This window comes from Cetorhinus maximus, chromosome 12 (genome assembly GCF_964194155.1).
Source record: "Cetorhinus maximus chromosome 12, sCetMax3.hap1.1, whole genome shotgun sequence".
Lineage (NCBI taxonomy): Eukaryota > Metazoa > Chordata > Chondrichthyes > Lamniformes > Cetorhinidae > Cetorhinus > Cetorhinus maximus.
Window position 1 is genome coordinate 58,232,760 of NC_135890.1, and position 25,679 is coordinate 58,258,438.

General features: G+C 45.6%; 1 protein-coding gene across 2 annotated transcripts in view; it reads right to left on the reverse strand.

Annotated features, from left to right (window-relative positions):
* The window catches only part of tmcc3 (transmembrane and coiled-coil domain family 3), a 127,187-nt gene that overhangs the window by 51,864 nt on the left and 49,644 nt on the right, over positions 1 to 25,679 (reverse strand). Inside the window, exon 1 of one of the 2 annotated variants that reach the window (XM_078553691.1) lies at positions 7,011 to 8,412. The exons of the other annotated variant lie outside the window; for it this stretch is intronic. The gene's annotated coding sequence lies outside the window, so the exon portion shown is untranslated. Of the gene's footprint in view, positions 1 to 7,010; positions 8,413 to 25,679 lie in introns of those variants that run through there. 2 annotated transcript variants of the gene reach the window in all.

A 25,679-nucleotide genomic window follows, 5' to 3' on the forward strand; every position in this document is an offset into this window, starting at 1 on the left:
AATTCTCAATCCATGCCAATATATTACCCCCAATCCCATGTGCTTTAATTTTGCACAGTGGCCTCTTGTGTGGGACTTTATCAAAAGCTTTCTGAAAATCCAAATACACCACATCCGCTGATTGTCCTTTATCTATTCTGCTAGTTACATCCTCAAAGAGCTCCAGTAGGTTTGTGAAACATGGTTTCCCTTTCATAAATCCATGTTGACTTTGTCTAAACATGTTGATATTTTCTAAATGCCCTGGTCCTCCTTTGCTGAATTCTAAACTGCTCCCAATCCTCAGGCTTGCTACTTTTTCTAGCAACTTTATATGAATCCTCTTATGATCTAACACTATCCTTAATTTCTTTTGTTAGCCATGGTTGGGCCACTTTTCCTGTTGTGTTTTTGCACCAGAAAGGAAAATATAACTGTTGCAACGCATACATTCATTTCTTAAATATTAGCCATTGGTTATCCACTGTAATGCCTTTCAATGAAGTTCCCCAATCTATCTTAGCCAACTCACACCTCATACCTTCATAGTTTCCTTTGTTTAGATTTAGGACCCAAGTTTTGGATTGGATTACTTCACTTTCCAACCTAAGGAAGAATTCTCGAGGTTACTCTATTCCAGCATGTAGAGCATCTCAGGAGCAACTTATATTCATTTATGGCTGTGGACTCGCTGTGGACTACAAAAGTCTGCTGTCTTCCTTCTCAAGCAGTTGGTCCTTCTCTTCTCAAAGCAAAAGCAAAACTCACTTTTTAAAACAGAGTCTTCCAGGCATGATTTTTTTCAGAGCCATAAAACCCATGTGACTCCATTTGTACTCAGTTCACCCGGTCAAAAGGTTGACAGGTTTTTTCTTGACTGCTTAATTACCCTTTCTTGTAAAAGGATGCTTTTTCCAGGAATAACAATCAGAGTCCCACATTAACCTTTTAAGGGACTGTCTTTTAAAACACAAATTCTTCCAAAATGTGCTAAATCCTTGAAGATTTTTGGATTATTACCTCAGCCATGTGCAAATTGGAACAGGACAAATAAGATTAGAGAAATGAATGTGTGGCTCAAAAACTGGTGTGGGAGAAGTGGGTTCCAGTTCGTGGGGCACTGGCACCAGTACTCGGGAAAGTGGGATCTGCACCGTTGGGATGGTCTACACCTGAACCAAGCTGGGGCTGATGTCCTCGCGAGCCACGTAAATAAGGGAGTACAGAGGGTTTTAAACTGAATATTGGGGGCAAGGGATCAAATTTGGGAAGATGTGGTAAACCAAGGAGTAGAGGCAAGGCAAAAGAGAAAGGTACTAATATGGGAAATGATAAACAGACTGTGACAGGAAGGGACAGAGAGTACAACTCTAAGACTAAATCAGCAGATAAGGCTTGAGGCTACAAAACTAATAAAAAGACCAAAACTAAAGGCTCTGTGTATAAACTCATGTTGCATTCGAAACAAAACAGACGAACTGATAATGCAAATAGAAATAAATAAGTACGATCTGATAGCCATTACAGAGACATGGCTACAGGATGGCATAGATTGGGACCTGAATATTGAAGGGTATGTGACATTTAGGAAGGACAGGAAGTTAGGAAAAGGTGGAGGGGTGGCTCTGTTAATTAATGATGGTATTAGCACATTAGAGAGGGATGACCTAAATTCAGGAAACCAGGATATAGAAGTGGTTTGGGTTGAGATGAGGAATGAAAAAAGGCAAGAAGTCACTTGTCAGAGTGGTGAACAGGCCTCCTAATTGTAACTACACTGTAGGACAGAGTAGAAAAGAAAAGATAATGGCAGCTTGCCAGAAAGTTAGAGCAATTGGGGAGGCAGTGGTGTAGTGGTGTTGTCACTGGATTGGTAATCCAGAGACCCAGGGTAATGCTCTGAGGACCTAGGTTCAAATCCTACCACAGCAGATGGTTGAATTTGAATTCAATAAAAAAAAAAGTTCTGGAAGTAAAAGCCTAATGATGTCACATTGTCAATTGTTGTAAAAACCCATTTGGTTCACTAATGCCCTTTAGGGAAGGTTATCTGCTATCCTTACCTGGTCTGGCCTACATGTGAATCTGGACCCACAGTAATGTGGTTGACTCTTAAATGGCCTCTAAACAAGGGCAATAAATGATGGCCTAGCCAGTGACACCCACATCCCAAGAACAAATAAAAATAATCATGGGGGATTTTAATCTACATGTGGATGGAGATGGGCAAAGATAGCATAGAAGCAGAGTTTATAGAGTGTTTTCGGGATAGTTTCTTAGGAGAACACATTCTGGAGCCAGAGAGCAGGCTATACTAGACCTGGTATTGAGCAGCAAGATAGGATTAATTGATAACCTCAGTGAAGGCACCTCTAGGTAGCAGCAATCAGAATACAATTGAATTTTACATTCATTTTGAGGAGAAACGAATATGTCCAAAACTAGTATTTTAAACTTAAATAAAGGCAATTGAGGGCATGAAAACAAAGCTAGCTAAAGTGAACTGGCAAAAGAGGTTAGGGAATATGTCAATAGAGGTTCAGTGGCAGACATTTAAAGGGATATTTCAGAATACACAGAATATATACATTCCAATGAGAAAGAAAAATTCCAAGAGGAGGGCCCACTGTCTGTGGTTAACTAAAAAAGTTAAAGACTGTATCAAACTTAAAGAAAAAGATGGGTGGCAGGTCAGAAGATTGGAAAGAATATAAAGAACAGAAAAGAATGACAAAAAGATTAATAAGGAGGGAAAAATTAGAGTATGAGAGAAAGCTAGCTAGTAATATAAAGATGGATTGTAAGAGTGAGCCTATAGAGAGTGCACCTGGGGAATTGATAATGGAAAGTAGGGAGGTAGTGAATGAATTAAACAGGTATTTCGCTTTGGTCTTCACTATAGAGGACGCAAGTAATACCCCGGATATAGCTGTAAATCAGGAAGTTAAAGGGAGCGAAGAACTCAGGAAAATTACAATCACCAGGGAAGTGGCATTAAGCAAATTGTTGAGCTGTGGGCTGAAAAATCTCCATGTCTGGATGGACTTCACCCTAAGGTCTTGAAAGAAGTGGCTTGTTGAGATAGTTGATGCATTGGTTTTAATTTTCCAAAATTCCTTAAGATTTGGGAAAGGTTCCATTAGATTGGAAGATAGCAAATATAATTCCTTTATTCAAAAAGGGAGGGAGACAGAAAGTAGGAAACTATAGGCCAGTTAGCCTAACATCTGTCATAAGGAAAATGTTAGAAGCTATTATTAAAGATGTTATGACAGGGCACATGGTTTTGTAAAAGGGAAATCATGTTTAACCAATTTATTGGACTTCTTTGAAGGAGTCACATGTGCCATGGATAAAGGAGAACTGGTGGATATACTGTACTTAGATTTCCAGAAGGCATTTGATAAAATGCCACATCAAAAGTTATTGCAGAAAATAAAAGCTCATGGTGTAGGGGGTAACATATTGTCATGGATAGAAGATTGGCTAGCTAACAGGAAGCAGAGAGTTGGCATAAATGGGTCTTTTTCTGATTGGCAGGATGTGATGAGTGGTGTGCCATAGGGATCAGTGCTGGGGCCTCAACTTTTTACAATTTATATAAATGACTTGGATGAAGGGACTGAAGGAATGGTTGCTAAATTTGCTGATAACACAAAGATAGGTAGGAAAGTAAATTGTGAAGAAGACATAAGGAGGCTACAAAGTGAGATAGATAGGTTAAGTGAGTGGGCAAAGATCTGGAAAATGGAGTAAAATGTGGGCAAACGTGAAATTGTTCATTTTGGCAGGAAGAATAAAAAGCTTATTATCTAAATGGTGAGAGATTCAGAGGGATCTGGGTGTCCTAGTGCATGAATCACAAAATGTTAGTATACAGGTACAGCAGGTAATTAGGAAAGTTAATAGAATGTTATTGTTAATTGTGAAGGGAATTGATTACAAAAGTAAAAGTTATGCTTCAGTTGTACAGGGCATTGGTGAGGTTACATCTGGAGTATTGTGTACAGTACTGGTCTCCTTATTTAAAGAAAAATATAAATGCGTTAGAAGCAGTTCAGAGAAGGCTTACTAGACTAATAGCAGGAATGGGCGGGTTGTCTTATGAGGAAAGATTGGACAGGTTAGGCTTGTTTCCACTGGAATTTAGAAGAGTAAGAGGTGACTTAATTGAAACCTTTAAGATCCTGAGGGGTCTTGACAGGGCGGATGTGGAGAGGATGTTTCCTCTTGTGGGAGAATCTAGAATTAGGGGTCACTGTTTAAACATAAGGGGTTGTGCATTTCAGACAGAGATGAGGAGAATTCTTTCTCTCAGAAGGTTGTGAGCCTTTGGAATTCTCTTCCTCAAAAGGTGGTGGAAGCAGAGTCTTTGAATATTTTTAAGGCAGAGCTAGATAGATTCTTAGTTAACAAGGGGGTGAAAGGTTATCGGGGGTAGGCGGGAATGTGGGATTGAGGTTACATTCAGATCAGGCATGATCTTATTGAATGGCAGAGCAGGATCGAGGGGCCGATTGGCCTACTCCTGCTCCTAGTTCATATGTTCGTATGTACGTAAGATGAACCGTTTTCTGTGATTAAGGTGTTTGTGACAGTTCAGACATGGTCCCGGTGGCAAGGCTTTTTTCCCACCCTTGTGCCACCTCATCGTAGCTGCCATAAAACACTTGCAAAGTGTTTCATGTCCGATGCAGTGCGGCAATGAAAAGTTGCAGACGATTGGGTCATTAAACAGCTCAATAGCTTGGTAATTAGTCATTTCTAGATGGCGGAGGGGTTGCTGACTTCTGCACCCGCTCGCCTTCTGTAACTTTGGAGACTGGCACGATGATGTTATATTGCCGCCCTGCGTCATCACGCATTATTTTACGTTCGCCCGGTGGGCTGGGGCAGTGGTGGTAGTGATTTGTGGTTGTAAAATCCAGCTGATAAACTCTGTTTCTTTCTCCACAGATGCTGCCAGACTTGCTGAGTATTTCCAGCATTTACTGTTTTTGTTTTACCTGTGCTTACACAAATATATGCACGATGTTAAAGTGAATGTAAGGAGAAACATGTGTAAATAAGACCTCATTAATACTCACTTAGCTTTAGTGTACATAAACCCTTCTAATCTCTCTGGTGGGTGAGGTTACTAAGCATTAGGCTTCATAATTGGAAACCAAATCTACCTTTTCTGATTTATTCCCCCTTGCCCCCCTAATCCTCTCTGCCCTTCAGCCAGGAGGTTGATTGGACATTACCATTTTATGATTCGATGATCAAAGGAGGCCATTCTGTCCATCATGTCCATGCCAGCTTATTGCCAAAGCAATTCAGCTACTCCCATGCTGCCACTTTTCCCCATAGTTCTGTAATTTTTCCTCCGGTAATTATCAAATTCACTTTTGAAAATCACGATTGAAGAGCTCATGGCTGTAGTCTGTTGTTGTTCTTGTTCAGGTTTACACAGGAATATGACCACTTGGAACTTTTATTTATCTCTCAACCAACATAACTAAAACAGGCAATCTGGTCATGGCCTCTATGCTGTCTGTGGGAGCTCGCTGTGCGTATGCAGATGCCGCCATGACTCCTACATTACAACAGTGACTTTACTTCAAAAGTGCTTCATTGGCTGTAAAGTGCTTTGGGACATCCTGAGATATTGGAAGTTGCTATGTAAATGCAAGATGCTATGTAAATGCAAGACTTTCCTTATGCAAAAGCAAAATACTGCGGATGCTGGAACAAGAACAAAACGTGCTGGAAAAACTCAGCAGGTCTGGCAGAGAAACAAAGTTAATGTTTCGAGTCAACTGACCTTTCATCAGAACAGTTCTTCAGCGTCCACCATCTTCCTCAGGGTGGACCCTAGAAGCTAAAATAAGGTTGGCAGATGGAAAAGGGTAGGCATTGTCACTCGAAGGCCTCAGCCTCACGCACAAGCTTGACCTTGATATGAAGACAGCTCCTGCAGTCTGAGCATGTGCAGAATGCACAGTTGCTCAGGTTGCATTAGCAGATTTTAAGATGGCCAAATGATAATCACCTTCTAATGGGCCACATGGCAGACAGGGAAGGAGTGGGGAGGGGAGGGGAGGAGTGGGGAGGAGTGGGGAGGGGGAGGAGTGTGGAGGGGGAGAGTGGGGAGGGGGAGAGTGGGGAGGGGGAGAGTGGGGAGGGGGAGAGTGGGGAGGGGAGGAGTGGGCAGGGGAGGAGAGGAGTGAGCAGGGGAGGAGAGGAGTGGGGAGGGGAGGAGAGGAGTGGGGAGGGGAGGAGTGGAGTGGGGAGAGCAGGGGAGGAGTGGGGAGGGCAGGGGAGGAGTGGGGAGGGCAGGGGAGGAGTGGGGAGGGCAGGGGAGGAGTGGGGAGGAGAGAGGAGGAGTCGGGAGGGCACGGGAGGAGTGGGGAGGGGAAGAGTGGGGAGGGGAGAGGAGGAGTGGGGAGGGAAGGAGTGGGCAGGGAAGGAGTGGGCAGGGGTGGAGTGAGGAGGGCAGGGAAGGAGTGGGGAGGGCAGGGGAGGAGTGGGCAGGGGAGGAGTGGGCAAGGAAGGAGTGGGCAGGGGAGGAGTGGGGAGGGAAGGAGTGGGCAGGGGAGGAGTGGCCAGGGGAGGAGTGGGCAGGGGAGGAGTGGGCAGGTATGATCACCCTGGGGGAGGGGAGGAGAGGAAGCAGGATGAGAGTGGGGCAGTAAGCCATCAGTAGCCCAAATTCTCCACCATGCCTCATCACTATCCTGTCCAATTATGAATAATTCGCAATTAAGTGAGATCAGAGCTTTGTGTGTCATCTGTACCCGGCTGCTGGGTAGGATTTGTCCCATTTAGAACTTCAGAACCTGCTCCCCCATTCCCCACACACATGTCTTTTAGAGGGGGGCGGGGAGGTGTTGGAGGAAAGTAAACAATATTGAGCTTGGTGAGACTGGGAGCTTTCTCTGGGTCTGTTGGTTAAGTTAACAGTCATTGTTTATCCAACTTAATAAATGATGAAAATGAGAGATTGGTGTTGACAGAAATATTGTTCTGATGATGCCCGCACTATTAACCAATCTTCTTTCTTTCAGATACTGACGGACCTATGGCACAATTCCAGAATGTTCTTTGTCAATTTCAGTTTCGTCCTTCTGTTAGAATGAATGTGTTCAATGGTTTTTACCCTCACAATGCTCCATCTTACATTAATGAAAGCTGACAAAACTTACTCCTGACCCTGTGTGTGAAGTCATGAATTATGGATGGTATAGAATAGAGATTGAAACAAATAATTAGCAAAGGTTTCCTTACCCAATGTCATCTATAATTGTTTATATTTCATGGATTAATTACCTTGCGCAAAATTAATGTACAGTATAAACTTTGCATGGTAAATTGCTTTGTTGGTCAGGCTCTACATTCTCATTGAAGATTGAGAACCAAGTCAGAACCAGAGTGGGCTCCTGAACTACTTTTGAAAGCTTAAGGCAGTCAGAGAGGAATTTTGCATATCTCCCCCCACTACTTGGCAGAGTTTTAAATTGGTTTTTCAGATCTCCCAGAAGATCACATGGTCTCAGAGGGCGTGAGGTGTGGTTTACATATTGTGGTGCATCGCAGTTGTGTGGGATAGGCTGGCTGGATCAGGGGGGAGTGGCTTTTCCTGTCCAGCATTGTTTGGATATTCACAAGATTCTCAGTGCTGCATTTATTCTACATCCAAAGTGTTGGTGTCGAGCCATTTGAGTAAACGCTTGAACCTAGAGGAAGAGTTTGTCCCAATATCAGAACCCAAGAAGAGTGAGACCTCTGGGGCAGGGTGGGGGAAGATCTCACTTGGCATTTTTGTGCAATTAGTTTTGGCCTTGGCACCTGAAATGCTTGGACTTTGCATCAACATTAAACTTGTGAAGTACAAACATACGTAAGACCATAATGTAAAGTAAAGGGTTAACTCAAATGATAGCTCCTTATGCACATGCTCAGTAGCTATGTCACAGTGGTGTCACTCACTGAGAGAAGGTGAGTGTGAAGCATCTGAGAGAGTAGCTCCAGCTATGTCTTGGTCTTGTTTAACCTTTGTAATTAGTTAGCATGTAAATAAATGATTTTGAACAAAAAACCATTGCCTCCAGCAAGCTCTCCTAGAGTGAGGAGCCAACGAATTCCAAGATAAATCCAAATAAAATACATAAGACTTGAGTTACGTGGATAGATTGGAGAAGCTGTGGTTGTTCTCTTTAGAGGTGATTTCATAGAGGTGCTCCATACCATGAGGGGTCTGGACAGAGTAGATAGAGATAAACTGTTCTCATTGGCAGATCCTCAGAGTCAAACAAAGGTGATTGGTAGAACAACCAAAGGCGACATTAGTAAAATTGTTTTTGCATACTGAGTGGTTAGGATGCACTGCCTAAGAGTGATGTGGAGGCAGATTCAACTATGCCTTTCAAAGGAGAATTGGATAATTATTTGAAGAGAAAAAATATGCAGGGATATGAGGAAAGGCAGGGCAGTGGGACTGACTGAGTATCACTTGCAGAGAGCCAGCATGGACACAAATGGGCAGAATGCCCTCCTGTGTTGTAACCATTCTATGATTCTATATGACATAGGAGACTATTCAGTCGCTCGTGCCTATTCCACTATTCACTAAGGCCATGGCTGAGCTTTTACATCAACTCCACTTTCCTGCACTACTTCCATGTCCCTAGATCCCCTGGGAATTCACAAACCTATCGATTCCTGTCCTCAAAACATTCAGGGGCTGAACATCTACAACCCTCTGGGGTACAGAGCCACAACCATTAGTTCACAATCACTTGAGTGAACAAACATTTTTCACTTCTTCTCAGTCCTAGGGCAGGATCGTCCCAGATTTGCAATAAGTGCGGTAGCGGGCGGGAAAAAATGCCTTACTCACTGGCCGCAATGGTGGGTTTTCACATTGTATTGTCCCCTTCCTGCCTCATAAATTATGCAGTCACAGGAAACACGACAGATCGCTGGTGGGTGGCCTCTGATTGGCCTGCCATGCCATTACATCACCGCTTCCTCACACTGGGCGCTATATTTAAAATGTAGCTGCACATACGCTTCTCAATGCTTGCAGCCCAGGACTGTTCCGCTGAAGACATGGTTCCAAAAGCCAAGTGGATTTCAGCCCCCTGATTCAGCCCCCTGGGACACCTTCTGGACACTGTGGCGGCCCACCGCAATGTCCTCTACCCCCACTCTGGCCGTAGGAGGCCCATCAGTCTCACCACTCTGGCTTAGGAGGTGGTGGCAGTGGTGGTCAGTGCCAATGCTGCACACGAGGTCGGCCATCCAGTGCAAAAAACAGATGAATGATCTCATCGGTGCGCTAGGGTAAGGCAACCATCTCATCACTCTCAACTCACACACTCAAGCCCATCACACATTCACTGGCATCTCACTCACTGCCAGCTCAAGGGACATCACCACTCACTCTCTCACACCCTCACATCTCCATCTGGCCTCATCTCCTCATCCCATCCATGGCTCTACTCAGCACACACGCACACCTACCATCCTTCTCATTTGGCCTGGCATGCACCTTGCTCACACTCCCTCCATCTGTCTTTATGCAGGAAAATATCACGCACGATCAACGGGAGAGGCCCCAGGCCGGGCGGATGGAGTGCAGGACTTTAAGGTCTTCACTCCGTTTGAGAGCCATGCATTGGAGTTGGCCGGAAAGGACATGGACTGTTCCTGTGGCAACGGTGAGGTCAGTGGGAACACCTACACACGATCCTGTACCACATGATCCCTCTCTCAGCGTAACTCTGAGTCCACTGTTCTGTGTGTAACACGGCTGCCAAGTACGAATAATCTCCACTTTCTCTCCTAGGCACATCTGCCATGTCGCCCTCAGGCGACCTTGACCCCGGCTCCAGTGCCGAGAGCACCTTGGATGAGAACCCTGAGGGCAGTACCATTGAAGACTCATCTCGGCGCTCACCCACAGCCTTCACCAGAGCAATGACACATGCCTTGGTGGGACCTAGATGTAGAGTAGCCTCTGGATCACAATCTGGTGAGCACAGCACACAATCTGTTCCACAGCAGGCGGAAGCAGGGACATCCTTGGTTCCCAGCACTCAGACGACTGCTGGAGGCAAGGAATCTGCTGAGTTCGAGTCAGATGAGGAGCCTCTGGACTCGGACCTCAATCATTTGCTGGGACTGCAAGACAATCACGGGAACACTAGGAAGGGATGTCTGGTGCACTCCTCAGATTGCGAGGGACGATGGAGGTGTCCATCCACCTTCAGTCTGAGGTGATAGTGCCAGCATGCCAACACATCAAGATCAACACTGGCAGGATGGCGGCTGCCATGGAACTTTGGTCCACGACATCGGTCCTGCACTGCTGCGCGCCTGAACTCCAGCACTGATGCCATAATTGTGCTCCAACTGTGTCAACATGAGAGGGGTGCCGGACAGCTCGATCTCACTCCAGCTTCCCCTTTTCCTCAAGGAGTCAGCCAGGGTCCGTTGGGCACTCATAGGGAGGAAGATCAGCATGTGTACTCCCGGGGCCATCCACCCAGGTGACTCCAGGAATGTCTGGCCAATCCAAATCCTCTCTTCCTGTGAGCCCCACAGCTCCAGCTCAATACGCCGAGGAGGGTGTACCTGATCCACAGCCGGGGTCCCCCAGGTCTCAGCCCTCCAGAGGACGCCCGCCAAGGTCATCACAGACAGGACGTCACAGTCAGAAGGCTGTCTCCACCTCCGCTGTGGATGTCAGGGGAGCACTAAGACGTAGTGGCAGAGTTAGGAAAGCTAAGGAGAATTAGCTGCACAGCCTGGGCACGGGTGTTAATCACTTGTACATACTGTTCACTATTGTAAATAAACTCCCAGGAATGTCTCCCTGCCTATGGCTCCTTGTTCTGATGAGCAGTGTTCTTGTCACTCAGATGTGAAACCTTTCTGTACAAGATAAAGGCGGGTGCCTCAGTCCAGGGCCGCCTCCCTGTGCTCTGTGCAGCCTTCAGACCAAAGTGATGGTCCAGCCTCACACTCACTGGACACATCACTGATGCCTGCACCTCGATGGTGCTGGTCATTGCTGCCAGAATGTAGTGGGCAGGCGTCACAGAGTTCCGTCATTCTCTCTGTGTGCTCTCAGCACCTTTAAGGTGGGGCTGGCCCCCATCTCTTCAGTATCTATGTCCAGTGATGCTGTGCTCCTGAAGGGCCCAGGTGCTGAAGACGGACAAAGGTTTAGATGCTTTTAAAGTTTCATGGCTGTCTCCATGTTATTACCCTGATCACAGAGTGCAAGTGAGCTGCCCTCGGCCAGACAGGAGTCAGATATTCTCAGAGGCTATATGAAGATCTATGGAGTGTCCTCGCTGCATGTCATCATCATCCTCCTGCAATCGAGTGACTATTAGGGCCTCCACTGCGTCTCCATGACATGAGCCTGAGCACTGAGGGTATGTGCGCTGCCATAAGCCACACAAAAGTCAAACATTCACAGATGCAAGGTGAGGATGTCAGGACTGTCCACAATGCATCTCATCATCATCCTCCACGAATCTTGTGGCTATGAGGGCCTCCTGAGTGCCTGTCTTGTCTGGTGAGTGCGATGGCCTCATCACCAGCTTCCTCACCTTTGAGGACCTGATCACCGTCCTCCCCTTCGATGTTCTCCTCATTGGAGGAGACAAGCAGCTCTTTCATCTCTTGCTCAGCCAGTTCCTCCCCCTGTTGCAGTGCCAGGCTGCATAGTGCGCAGTAAGCTGCAATGATGTGCGACAGCCTCGGTGGACTGTATTGCAATGCTCCACCTGACCTCTCGAGGCACTGGAACTTGCTTTTCAAGAGGCCTATCATTTGCTCCACCAAAGTTCAGGTCGCAGAATGAGCCTCATTATACCGTTGCTCTGCTGCAGTCTGAGGCCGTGGCACAGGCGTCATCGGCCATGTTCTCTCTGTGGGTAGCCCTTGTCCTTGAGGAGCCAACCCTGCAGCCTCTCTGGACCCTGGAAGATGTCAGGGATCTGAGACCTGCTAATACTGTAGGAGTCGTGGACGCTCCCTGGGAAATATGCACAGACCCATAGGATGTGTTTGTGGTGGTCACACACCAGCTGAACATTCAGCGAGTGGAAGCCCTTGTGGTTGACATAGTTGACTACTTGTTGCCACAGAGATCTAAGCGCTATACGAGTGCAGTCGATGGTACCCTGCACCTGTGGGAAACCAGAGATCTGCGCAAATGCCAGTGCTCTTACTTCCTGGCTTTCCTGATCCCGGGCGAAATGCTCAAAGCTCTGTGCCTTTGTGAAGATGGCGCCCATGACCTCCTAGCTACATGTGTGTGGAGGCTTGTAAGATACAGCACAAGTCACCTGTGGAGCCCTGGAAGAAGCCACTAGTGTAAAAATTGAGCGCTGCAGTCACTTTCATTGACACTGGCAGTGGATGCCCTCCATGTCCCCATGACGCCAAATCCTGCAGCAGGTGGCATGTGTGACCAACCAGTTCCCTAGGCAGGAGCAGTCTTCAGTGACTCAGTCATCTCCTGGAATGACAGGCAGCATCTATAGACCCTGGGTCTAGCGAGGCGCCTACAACTGACGGCTCTCTGTGGATCTTCAGCTGTGTGCACAGCAGGCCCTACCGCCCCTTCGTCTTGAGGGAGGTGCTCCTCCCTTTGCCAAGCTAGGCACCTCCGCCGCTCTCTTCTTCTTTGGTCTCTGTAAGCCGAGAGACATACCACTAAATCACCAGGCTCCATGATCCCGATGTTCTCCTCCTGCAGGATCAAAGAGAGAGATACGTGGGTTAGCATATGGATCCTAAGAACCTCTTTTGGTTAAGTCTCAAGGCCCCTTGACACAAGCCGGAGAGTGCTGGCCACCACTTGGATGTAGTGCGCTTCATTACTGTCCGAATCCCCAACCACCTCCACCCCACTCCACTTGACTCATTGGTGCCACTGGACTGCCTGCTGTGATCTCAGCTCAGGCGTATGCATTCCCCTAACCCACACTGCAAGGCTGCACTGTCAGCTTGAACCATGAGGAATACTGGTCCAAATCTTAATAAAGACATTGCAAGGGGCTGTGAGCACCTCCACCAGTGACTGCGCCATGGCCGCCTTTCACAAGGGGATTCTACAACTTGCCCAGTCGGCCAATTGCCCTGCTGCCCCCTAAAACTTGTGCCCAAAGGATGGAATCTTCTGGAGCATTTGGAGGCACTTTCATGTTTTTGTATTGCTTGAGTGGGCAGAAATGCTTCAGAGGCCCAACTTGAAGCTTGTCAATGGAGCTGGTGCTGAACGGTCTCGGCTGCAGTAGAATGCTCACTTTTGACAAGATTTTCCAAGTGTATTGCAGCTTACCTCACTCCCCCACCCCCTCCCCCACTCCCCTGGCATGTGCTTGTGCATTTCCCTCTGTCTGTGCTGCTTTGCACCCCCACAAGCCTGACCCGCGCTGGAGCACTTGCCCTGGCACCGCACTGAAAGCCAGTCGGGAAAAAGCGACTTGCCTGTGCCCCATGGGAATGTGCAGCGCCTCTTCCTTGATGTATTGTGGGTAATGTTCACGAGCCCTGCGCGAGGTCATGTGCACTCACCTCTGAGTTCCCCTCGAAGTTCAGGTCACCAGGTGCACACCTTTTAAAGGCAGTTATGAAGCACGTTGTCCTGAAATCACGCCGACGTGGGCGGTGAATCAGACCTGGGGCGATGATTCCGGCGTGAGGGCTTATAACAAGACACTAAAGTATTGAAATTAGGCTCCCGACATGCAGTGGTGGGAAATATGGTCCGCCATTGACGGGCGGAGCGGACAATTGCAAACTGGTTTTACGAAGGCTTAAAACCGATTTTTAGCCTTCTCGCTATATTGTCCGTTCACACCCACTATGACACCTGCCACTAGCGGGACTGGGCAATTCCGCCCCCAAATGGCTGACCCCTTATTCCTAGTCGATGATCCCATGTTCTAGATTCCCCAGTCAGAGGAAGCTATGGAATACTGTTCAACAATGCTATTTCAGTATCTTCAGTAACATCAATGAAACAAAGGTTTCAGCCTCCATTATAAAACAAAGGATTTGCTGCACTGATTGTTCAACTTCGTACCTCAATAGAAACTATGCGGTGATATCCTGCATGAAACTGAAATATTTACAGGCGATTGCAATATAAACATTAAAAAAAACCTTTCCCTGTTTCTTATCTGGCACGCTACTCTTCATCACACCCACCTGGCAAACTGACTAAACTGGTGCTAACTGACCCACACAAACTGAGCAGGAAAAACAATTTAAAAAATTTTGAATTGGGAACATTTATGCTTTACAGCTGACAGAAGTTAAGAAATTTGCTGTAAATATAGGGGCTGCATAATTAACCATCTCAACACCATGTAATACTCCTCTCTGCCTCCTGGAGGCCTATTCTCACTTAGTCCCCTCCCTATTCTACTACCTCCTGCTGTCTGTTTCTCCTCCTTTGAGTGTTTTCTGTGCTGAAGGTGCAGTGTAAAGGCTGGTTCAGTTCTTGTTGCTAGTGCTGTCATTACACCAGTGTCTGATGGAAGTATGTTGCACAATGTCATTCACAACCTGTTTGAAAGTCACTGTAGTCCTAGAGGACCATAGGCTGCTCTCTTGCTAGAGGGAGACAACTGGTGGTGAGTTTAACCTGAGGGTCACCACACCTCAGGTGAGGTTCAGAAGACAGGACCTGCATGGATGACCTGAGCCGGTATGGGAATTGAACTCCCGCTGCTGGCGTCACTCTGCATCACAAGCCAGCCATCCAGCTAACTGTGCTAACTGATCCACACAACCTGTTTACAGGTCACCATTGGTGAGAAGCCACTTCATACAAATTGTGCTGTCTTTTTGCCAGAGTTAGAGTTCAGAATTTGTGCTGAACTGATTCGGCGATATCATAACTAATTTGTTGATCCCTGTTTGTTTATGTTGACATTTTTGTATCTTCACATACAGTCTTTCCCCCTGGGAAATAGTGTATAGCAGTGAAAGGAGTCGCGGGGTGATTAAAAGTCTGACAGGCTGTAATGCAGATGCGATTTCATCATCTATATGACAACCCATTAGGGCGGCTAATCCTATATAGTGGGAGGTTTGATGGGCTCCCACAGCTCGCTCGAGTGAACCCCATCATCACAGCCTTTTGGGAGAGAGAGTTTCAGATCTCCACTGTTATTCTCTCAATAGCCAGTTGGTGCAGGATGCAACCAGAGCCAATCTTTACTCAGTTTAGATTTATTCACAGAATGAAAGATACAAGTATGTATCTCCTAACAGGCCACTCGGCCCATCAGACCCACACTGGTGCTCATGATCCTTAAACTCCCCTCACTTAATATGTGCTCTAATCACAGCCTAATCAATACCCTCCACCTGCATATAGTTAACCACAATTGATATACAATTAACATCTACTGCGCTGGCGGTCCGCCGCAAGGCGAGCTACCACCTGTCCCAGCCCCTGCCTCTCGGCACTCCCTTGATGCTCTTAGCTGAGTGTCCTGGGGGTCCGAAGCGTTTTCTAATGGCATCTGGTAAAAGAATAACAGTGTATCTCAGTAGTGCCAACTCTTACCGTCAAATGAAAGCAGAATATGAATGACTTAGACCCATGACACACTGGAATTTACTACATTGGCCTCAGCAATGCCATATCTTTATCATATGAATGAACATACAAGCCACCTTTTGGTTATTTTAAGACTTTTGTAAGATGTATGAGAATGTTACATCACCACTTAAGAAATTGGTCATAGCTGAAAGTAGACTATTATTAAAAATTGTAGATCCATTACTATAGTCATATGTTAGGCTCTGCTGCTGCAAGTGCAGAATCTTCATAATTCTGCCACAATAAATTGTACAGAAGTGAGTGAAATGTTTTGTAGTCTGTGCATGATGCAAACTGACTTCACACACCCCAAAAAATTTGTAACTGTTCACCTCAAAAAAAAAAGTAAAGGGATTGTTTGAGCATTGCTGGACTATGGCTGACTAACAAGGTCTGTCTGCAACTGTGCAGCTGCTGCACTACCTTTCGCTGATGACTGACTAACAATATGGAGGACATCCATTTTCAGATGTTGTTTTGGAATTTGCTCTGGGATAGCCAGAATGAGATATAAAAGCAAAATTCAGTGGATGCACGTAGAAATATGAAATGCTTGTATCAAACTGCTACATTGTGGGAGCACCTTCACCACCCATGGACTGCAACAGTCAAAGGCGACGGCTCACCACCACTTTCTCAAGGGCAATTAGGGATGGGCAATAAATGCTGGTCTAGCCAGTGATGTTCACAGCAGAGATTGAAGGAAAACTGCAGGAGCTGCTCACCAATATCATACCAGGAGCCTGTCCTTACAAACTCTGAGTGCTACGATAAATATGAAATCATTTATTTAATAAATACCGTGGATTAATCTTCTGTCCTGGGAGGGGGATAGCCATCAGCTTCTTCCTACATTTAATGACATTCCAAAATGATGCATGAGCACATTACAGCCCAAGCCCAACCATCCAAATTGTAGAGATTCACATTTCTATTTCAGTAACATGGAAGGGCCTCAAGCAGGCAGTGCCCTGTTCATGAAGTAGGGAGATGACTTAAAATCCTGACAAGTATCTTTGGAAGATTTAAAAAACCTAAAAGAGCAAAGCTGGTCTTCATTTTTCATCTCAGTGCCTCTTACCTCACAAGAGGAGTCTCATATGATTTTGTGGAAACCTTTCCTTCAATATTATTTTTCATATCACAAAACCCTTCCAGTCCCTTCCCCATAACACTTTTGCTAAATATTTGGTGTATCCACAGCACATATCGAAAGCATGGTTTTATGTAGAATATACATCACGGAAACAGGCCACTCAGCTAAACTGCTTATGATCCACACTAGACACAATCCAGCCTACTTCATCTCACCCTAGCTGGATAACCTTCTATCCCAGTGCTTCCCAAATTTTTCATGCTGTGACCCAATTTTAATGTTTGAAAATTGGTGTGACCCCAGAATGAAAGCTGTGGGGAGGGGAGGAGGAAGTGTATTGACCAGGAGCAGGGGAGGGAGAGTTGTTGCAAGGAGATGGAGCTGAGGGGAAAGAGTTATTGAGCAGGGAGGGTTGGGGGGGGGGGGGGGGCGGGGGTGGTGTGGGGTGTTCAAACAGCAGGGATGGAGGCACAAAATCATGATTTACAACTCTAAAAAGAGCAAAGGTTTGTAGGAAGATATTCTCAGACACCTACTGTTTAGCATACTCTCTTGGAGGCAGCAGTTCATTTCATTAGGCCACACCCACCTGACCAAGGCAAGAGAAATGTTAGATAGAAACAAAAAGCTACTGCGGATGCTGGAAATCCAAAACAAAAACAGAATTACCTGGAAAAACTCAGCAGGTCTGGCAGCATCGGTGGAGAAGAAAAGAGTCGATGTTTCGGGTCCACACGACCCTTCAACAGAACTGAGTGTAGTTAGGAGAGGGGTGAAATATAAGCTGGTTTAAGGTGGGGGGCGGGGGGAGAGAAGTTGAGGGTGGAGTGGTTGTAGGGACAAGCAAGCAGTGATAGGAGCAGATAATCAAAAGATGTCACAGACAAAAGGATCAAAGAGGTGTTGAAGGTGGTGATATTATCTAAGAAAAGTGCTAATTAAGAATGGATGGCAGGAAACTCAAGGTACAGCTCTAGTGGGGGTGGGGTGGAAAGATTAACAACTGGAGGAACAGCACCTCATCTTCCGACTAGGCACTTTACAGCCTTCCGGGCTGAATATTGAATTCAACAACTTTAGATCTTAAACTCCCTCTCCCTCCATCCCCACCCCGTTTCCTCCCCCTCCCTTTTGTTTTTTTTTTGTTTTTGTTTTCAATAATTTATATATTTTTCTTTTCCCACCTATTTCCATTATTTTTAAATCTACAACTAATACCTTGTCAATCTTTCCACCCCACCCCCACTAGAGCTGCACCTTGAGTGTCCTGCCATCCATTCTTAATTAGCACTTTTCTTAGATAATATCACCACCTTCAACACCTCTTTGATCCTTTTGTCTGTGACATCTTTTGATTATCTGCTCCTATCACTGCTTGCTTGTCCCTACAACCACCCCACCCTCAACTTCTCTCCCCCCGCCCCCCACCTTAAACCAGCTTATATTTCACCCCTCTCCTAACTATACCTCAGTTCTGTTGAAGGGTCGTGTGGACCCGAAACGTCGACTCTTTTCTTCTCCACCGATGCTGCCAGACCTGCTGAGTTTTTTCAAGAGAAATGTTAGTCTGTGCGTGTCATGAGGCCTCAGAACTGTTCACAGGGACTGTTCCATCTGACTCTTTGCTCCTTGGCCACGATTGCTGCCTTGGAGCTCGTGACCCCAGTTGTTTGTTCTGCGACCCGACTGGGAGGTCACGACCCACAGATTGCGAACCCTGTTCTATTCCTTTCTCCTTTGTGTGTTTACCCAGCTTCCCCTTAAAAGCATCAATTCTATTCACTGCAACTAGTAGTTCCACAATCTCACCACTCTCTTGATCTTCTTATGGGATCTATCGTGACTATCTCATACTTATAGCTCCCAGTTTTGGTCTCCCCCATCAGTCAAAACAGTTCTTGTACATCTACTGTACCAGTCCCTTCATAACCTTAAAGATCTCTGTCAGGCCACCATTCGGCCTTCTCTGCTCAGTCTTTCCTGATTGTTATAACCTTGCAATTCTGGTACCATCCTTGTAAAGTATTTTTGCACATTCCCCAGTGTCTCTATACCCTTTTTAGAATATGAAGATCAGAACCATTCACAATATTCTACGTCTGGTCTAAGTAAAGTTTGATGTAAGTTTAATATAACTTGCCTGTTTTCCATCTTCCCACAGCCGGTGAGGAACCACTCCATTCCCTCCAGGAGCACACATCCGAAATTTAGGAACATGCTGAATACATCTTTCTGATCATTTACTTCAATGGTTGGAGAATCCCCTCACACAAACTTCCAATATACACTTCCAGCAGAGAGCTCAAGGCATTTTGATATTTTATGTATTTCTGTCACGCTGTAAGGCCTTCCTTTGTTTCTTTTTAATATGTATTATCTTTATACTTGTGTCAAAATGTAACCAGTTGTGAGGTGGACCAATGTCCTGAGCTCAGAACCGGGTGGTAGGAACATGGAGTGCGGAGGACATTGGACGAAGATTTCAGACCGAAGACATCAACGCTGAGGCTTATATGGAACTTTTTTAACATAATAAAGACTGGACAAGGATACACACACACACACACACACAGACAGAGACACACACACAGACACATACACATACAAACACACAGAGACACAGACGTGTCAGGACATGTCACTGGGGCGGTGGCTAATCATCAGACACCCTGATTACAGAAAGTGACCTGGACAATGGTAAAAGCAAAAAACTGCGGATGCTGGAAATCCAAAACAAAAACAAAAATAAAAATACCTGGAAAAACTCAGCAGGTCTGACAGCATCTGCGGAGAGGAACATAGTTAACATTTCGAGTCCGTATGACTCTTCAACAGAACTAAGGAAAAATAGAAGAGAGGTGAAATATAAAATGGTTTAAAGAGGGGTGGGACAGGTAGAGCTGGATAGAGGGCCAGTGATAGGTGGAGATAACCAAAAGATGTCATAGACAAAAGGACAAAGAGGTGTTGAAGGTGGTGATATTATCTAAGGAATGTGATAATTAAGGGTAGAAAGCAGGATGAGCAAGGTACAGATAGCCCTAGTGGGGGTGGTGTGGGGGGAAGGGATCGAAATAGGCTAAAAGGTAGAGATAAAACAATGCATGGAAATACAATTAAAAATAATGGAAATAGGTGGGAAAAGAAAAATCTATATAAATTATTGGAAAAAAAAGGGGGGGATTGGAAAGGGGGTGGGGATGGAGGAGAGAGTTCATGATCTAAACTTGTTGAACTCAATATTCAGTCCGGAAGGCTGTAAAGTGCCTAGTCGGAAGATGAGGTGCTGTTCCTCCATTTTGCATTGAGCTTCACTGGAACAATGCAGCAGGCCAAGGACAGACTTGTGGGCATGAGAGCAGGGTGGAGTGTTGAAATGGCAAGCGACAGGGGGTCTGGGTCATGCTTGCAGACAGACTGAAGATGTTCCGCAAAGCTGTCACCCAGTCTGCGTTTGGTCTCTCCAATGTAGAGGAAACCGCATTTTGAGCAGCGAGACAATGGTCTCTCGGGGATGTGTGAACTGCTTTCTTCCAGCATCACCAAGACACAGAAACCACATCCATTGCTGACAGGTACCTGGAGACACCCCCTGCTGCGAGCTGGAAATGACCATGTGCAGATTGTCTTTGCATGGCCAGGGTGGGGTTGATAATCCAATCGGATGACCCAATTTAAGACATTACCTTACTTGCCAAGAGACCAGGGTCAGAAAGGGGAATAAAGCCAAAGCTCTCAAGGACACTGGGGCTGCAGCCAGGAAGTGTGACTTGGTCAGTCACTGGAAGTTTTATGGAAGACCTCAGGAGCCAAGGTAAGAGCGAGGTCATGTTCTTTGGGAACTGGGCTGACCGATCCCTTGTCCCCTTCACCGTCAGGTCAGACGGCCTGAAGGTGCTGGGGATGTGGTTCGGAGGGAGCGGGGCATGCGTTAGAAACTGAAACGAGTGAGTGTCTATGGTGGAAAGAAAACTGGGCATGTGGGAGTGATGCTGCCCCATTGCGGGTAAGAACCTGGTCATCAGGTGTGAGGCACTCTCGCTGTTGCTGTACGTGGCGCAGGTCTGGCCCATTCCAGACTCCTGCGCGATGGCGATCAGCCGAGCCATCTTTCGTTTTATCTGGAGGTCGATAATGGATCATGTTCACAGGGACACGATGTACAAGCCTCTAGATAAAGGGGGAAAAAACTGCCCAACATCACCCTCATCCTGATGGCCACCTTTGTGTGCAGCTGCATCAAGCTGTGCGTAGACCCCTGATACTCAAGCACCAAGTGTCACTACGTACTGCGGTTCTACCTGTCCCGGTGTTGTGAAGGATGGGTCTGGCCACGCTGCCGCGGAACGCTCCAAATAGTTGGACCGTGCCGTACCACCTGTCCCTCGTGGAAAAGTTTATGCAGAGAAACACCTTTGACCACAAGTCCATCAGGCAGTGGTCAGCACGTAATGTCCTAGAAGCCCTGAGGGAAATTGAGATGGTGGATCCTGTTGGATGGTTCCCCGAGCAGACTCGCAAAGTCATTTGGCAGAATGCCTCATCGCCAGAACTTTCCAACAAGCACCAAGACGTAGCTTGGCTGGTGGTGAGAAAGGCTTCCCAGTCAGATCCTTCCAACACATCAGGAGCCTCACCTCCTCCGCACGTTGCCCTTGAGGTGACTGTGGTGGGGAAGAGACCGTTGTTCACCTCCTTGTGGAATGTGCCTTTGTGAAGGAGGTCTGGAGAGAGATGCAGTGGTTTCTATCAAGGTTCATCCCGAGCAGTTCTGTGACACAGGACTCTGTGCTCTGTGGGCTGTTCCCAGGGACACACACCGAGCCAAACATCAACTGCAGCTGGAGGATCATCAACTCTTTGGTCTGCCTGAAACTTGTTGGTCTTCCAGTGCAAACAGTTGTCCTCGACCGAGTGTTGCAGACTGGCACATTCCAAGGGCCAGGACTACGTGCTGAGGGACGCACTAAAGCTTGGGGCAGCCACCACAAAGGCGCAGTGGGGAAAGGTCGCTGTCTAAGACCTTTCTGCCATAGGGCACCGAGGTGCTGGGAATTGTATAGACCCCTCGGCATTTACGACTCTCAATAAATGTATGCAGTGAATACTAAATGTATTATAATTGTATTGAAGCACCAAAGGGTGCAACATTTTGTATGTTGATAACTCCAATACCATTGCACTGATTGTCTGTAATGACCATATTGAAATGATTGTAATATTCATTGATTGTATTGAATCACCCCATGATCCATGTGTAAAAGTTGAATCTGATTGCACTTTTTGTGATGGCGATTTAAAAATATGTTGTAATGTTCTTTCAGGTACTTTATGAATAAAGTATATTTTATGAATAAAAAAAAGTTTTATGGAAGAATTCATTCAGCAGACCGACCACTGGCGACCAGCTCCTGCACGCGGGTCTTACTAAGCAACTGGTGGTGCAAGTATATACTATTGCTTAAGCATGTTAATTAAAGGTTTTCCATATAAAGTGGAATTCGTACCCATAGTTTGTTTTGTGTTGTTGGTACCAAAGTACAAGGTGAGGAACTTAGAGGGTAGGGAGACCCCTGGTTAAGAGTCTTGCAAGAGCCTTCAAAGGAGCATGGTGTTCAATATAGGTGGTGCAGTAATGTAATAGTTAAGATATTGGACACCAGTTCAAATCCCAGCAAAGGCAGTTTGAGAGTGTGAATTCAGTTTAAAACAAATTAAAACTATAAAGCTGGTAGCAGTAATAGTGACCATGAAGCTCTTGGATTGTTGTAAAATTCCAACTGGTCTGCCAATGTCCCTTAAGGAAGGAAGCCCCTCTGTCCTTACCCAGTCTGGCCTATATGTGACTGCAATCCCACACCAATATAGTTGACTCATAAACGGCCTAAAAAGCCACTCTGTCATTTCAAAACCATTCTCAGCAGTACGAGAAGGCAGCTGACCACCACCTTCTGGGATGGGTAATCAATGCCAGCCCTGCCAATAATACCTGCATCCCAAGAATGGAAAATAAAATCCAGGATTATTATTTTATTTAAAATTATTTGAAGATCTGCTCAGAAAGTAACATCTGGAAGTCTGATTGATGAATTTGAGTCTACTGTTAGCTTTAAGCAGCTTGAATGACAACCTAATAAAAACACAATACACTACAGGAGGTGTTACAAGTCAACCATGTAACTATCTGAGGAACAGCACCTCATCTTTCAATTAGGTACTTTAAGGCCTTCCAGATTCAACACTGAGTTCAACAATTTCAGACTGTAAACTCTGCTCCTTTTTTTTCCTTTTCCTTTGCTTTATTTTGTTTTTCTTGCTTTCAGTCAACGGCACACTCAGGCACATCTTTTGTTTCTTTTCTTGTCCCATCTCCATTCCCTTTACTAACTCCTCTTTCATTCAATCTCTCCTGTCTTCCACCCTATCACAGGCCTCCCTCTATCCTGGCCCCACCCTTTCTCAAAACCTATTACATCTCTAACTTCTCCCAGTTGAAGGTCATCAAGCTGACCTGTTTCTCTACACAGAAGCTGTCATAATCTGCTGAGTAGTTCCAACATTTTTTGTTTTTATTTCATGTAACTGTGGAGCTTGGGAGACAATTTTAACCACACCCCCACCTGCCGAATGAAAATCTTGCAGTTAAAATTCCTGGGTGACTTACCCACTGATTTCCCATCTACTTCCCACCAGTGCTAATGTTGACCCGCTCTGCTCCGCAAGCGGCAAAGGCCAATGCCACGCACAAAGTTTCAGGCTGACATTCCAGTGCAGTGCTGAGGGAGGGTAGCACTGTCGGAGATGCCGTCTTTCGAGTGAACCGTTAAACCGAGACTCTGGCTGCTCTGTCAGGTGAACGTAAAATTTCCCACGGTCACCCTTCAAATAAGATCAGGGAAGTTCTCCTTAGTAAAATAACAATTACTTGTCCCTTAACGAATATCAGTTAAAAAAAAATTATCTGGTCATTGTCGCATTTCTATTTGTGGGATCTTGTTATGCACAAATCGGCTGCTGTATTTCATTGATTATGAAGTGCTTTGGGATGTTCTGAGGTCATGAGAGGTGCTATATAAATGCAAGCTTTTCTTTGATGACCTTATTTATAAGGTGAGCTGTATCACATACAGCATACCTACAACCTTATTCACCCTTGTGTGTGCAATAGTTAGCTTTCAATCATACAGGACTGCCTGCTGGGACTCTGCAAGGAGCAAACTTCAACCATGGCCACATTGAATAATCTGTCTCTGCCCTATGATGAAAGATATGAGATATTCTTCCACATCTAACAAACATAGCAGCTTTCCCGCAAGGATGTGACCTTGCCTCAAAACAACGGATAAAATATTTACAAGAAATGAAGTTATTGACCTTAACAACAAACCCAGACTGAAAACACTCTGAAGGTTGTAAGCCTGTAAGTTCAATGAGACCTCATTTTCTAAGGGTCAGTGGGTGAGAAGCAGTTCATGTTGTAATGACTATAGAAATCAAATTCCCAAAAGCAACAGCTCCCCAGTGAATATTTCAAATCATCGCCTCTGCTTGTTTCCCATTTAACAAATTATGGAGAATGGAGAGGTGTAAAATTCACTTTATAATTTTTTTTAGTCACTGACTAGGCCTAATTGCCCTTGTTCAGAGGGCATTTAAGAGTTAACCACATTGCTGTGGGTCTGGAGTCACATGTAGGCCAGGCCAGGTAAGGATGGCAGATTTCCTTCCCTAAAGGGACATTAGTGAACCAGATGGGTTTTTACAACAATCAGCAACATCAGACTTTTAATTCCAGATTTTTATTTAGTTCAAATTTCACCATCTGCCTTGTGTGGGATTCCAACCCGGGTCCCCAGAGCATTACCCTGGGTCTCTGGATTACTAGTCAATGACAGTACCACTATGCCACCATCTCCCTGTTTAATGCGTAAATACTTTCAGAATGTAGGGTTGTTTTTGACTTTGAAGAAGAGTCATACGGACTCGAAACGTTAACCCTGTCTTTCTCTCCACAGTTGCTGTCAGACCTGCTGAGTTTTTCCAGCATTTTTTGTTTTTGTTGCTTTTGACTTTTGTCCATTATGTAAAATGGGTGATAATGAGTCAGCAGCTCCCTCTACATCGCTCGCATTTTTATTTCCATTGACTTCACTGGGGAGAGATCTATTCCCAATATCTCATAATTACCCCCTCCCCCACAAAAAAAGGCAAAATCACTTATATTGCATGAAATCTTTCAAAAATATCAAATAGCTCAATGCATTGAAGACCATGGAAAATAACATTGGAAGCAGGGGTATGTGGGAGGAGCACGGAGGAATCTGATTTCAGGGAGTGGTGTTAATTGAGGAGAGGTAAACAGAAAGCAGAAAACAAAGACTCACATTTATATAGCACTTTTTATCATCACTGGACATCTCAAAGCATTTTGTAAACAATAAAGTACTTTTGAAGCAAAAACAGAATTACCTGGAAAAACTCAGCAGGTCTGGCAGCATCGGCGGAGAAGAAATCAGTTAACGTTTCGAGCCTTCATGGCCCTTCGGCAGAACTGCAGCATAGTTAGAAGAAGGGAAAGCAATGAAGGTGAGCAGGGCAGAAGAGACAGTCGGAAATCCTGTCGGAGGACAGAACCGTACTTCTTCAAAGAGGGCATTTCTTGAAGAGGGGTGGCAGTCAATTAAACACAAAGATAAAAACAAAAAGCTAAAAGCTACTGCGGATGCTGGAAATCCAAAACAAAAACAGTTAACAGTTAACTGATTTCTTCTCCGCCGATGCTGCCAGACCTGCTGAGTTTTTCCAGGTAATTCTGTTTTTGTTTTGGATTTCCAGCATCCGCAGTAGCTTTTAGCTTTTTGTTTTTATCTTTGTGTTTAATTGACTGCCACCCCTCTTCAAGAAATGCCCTCTTTGAAGAAGTACGGTTCTGTCCTCCGACAGGATTTCCGACTGTCTCTTCTGCCCTGCTCACCTTCATTG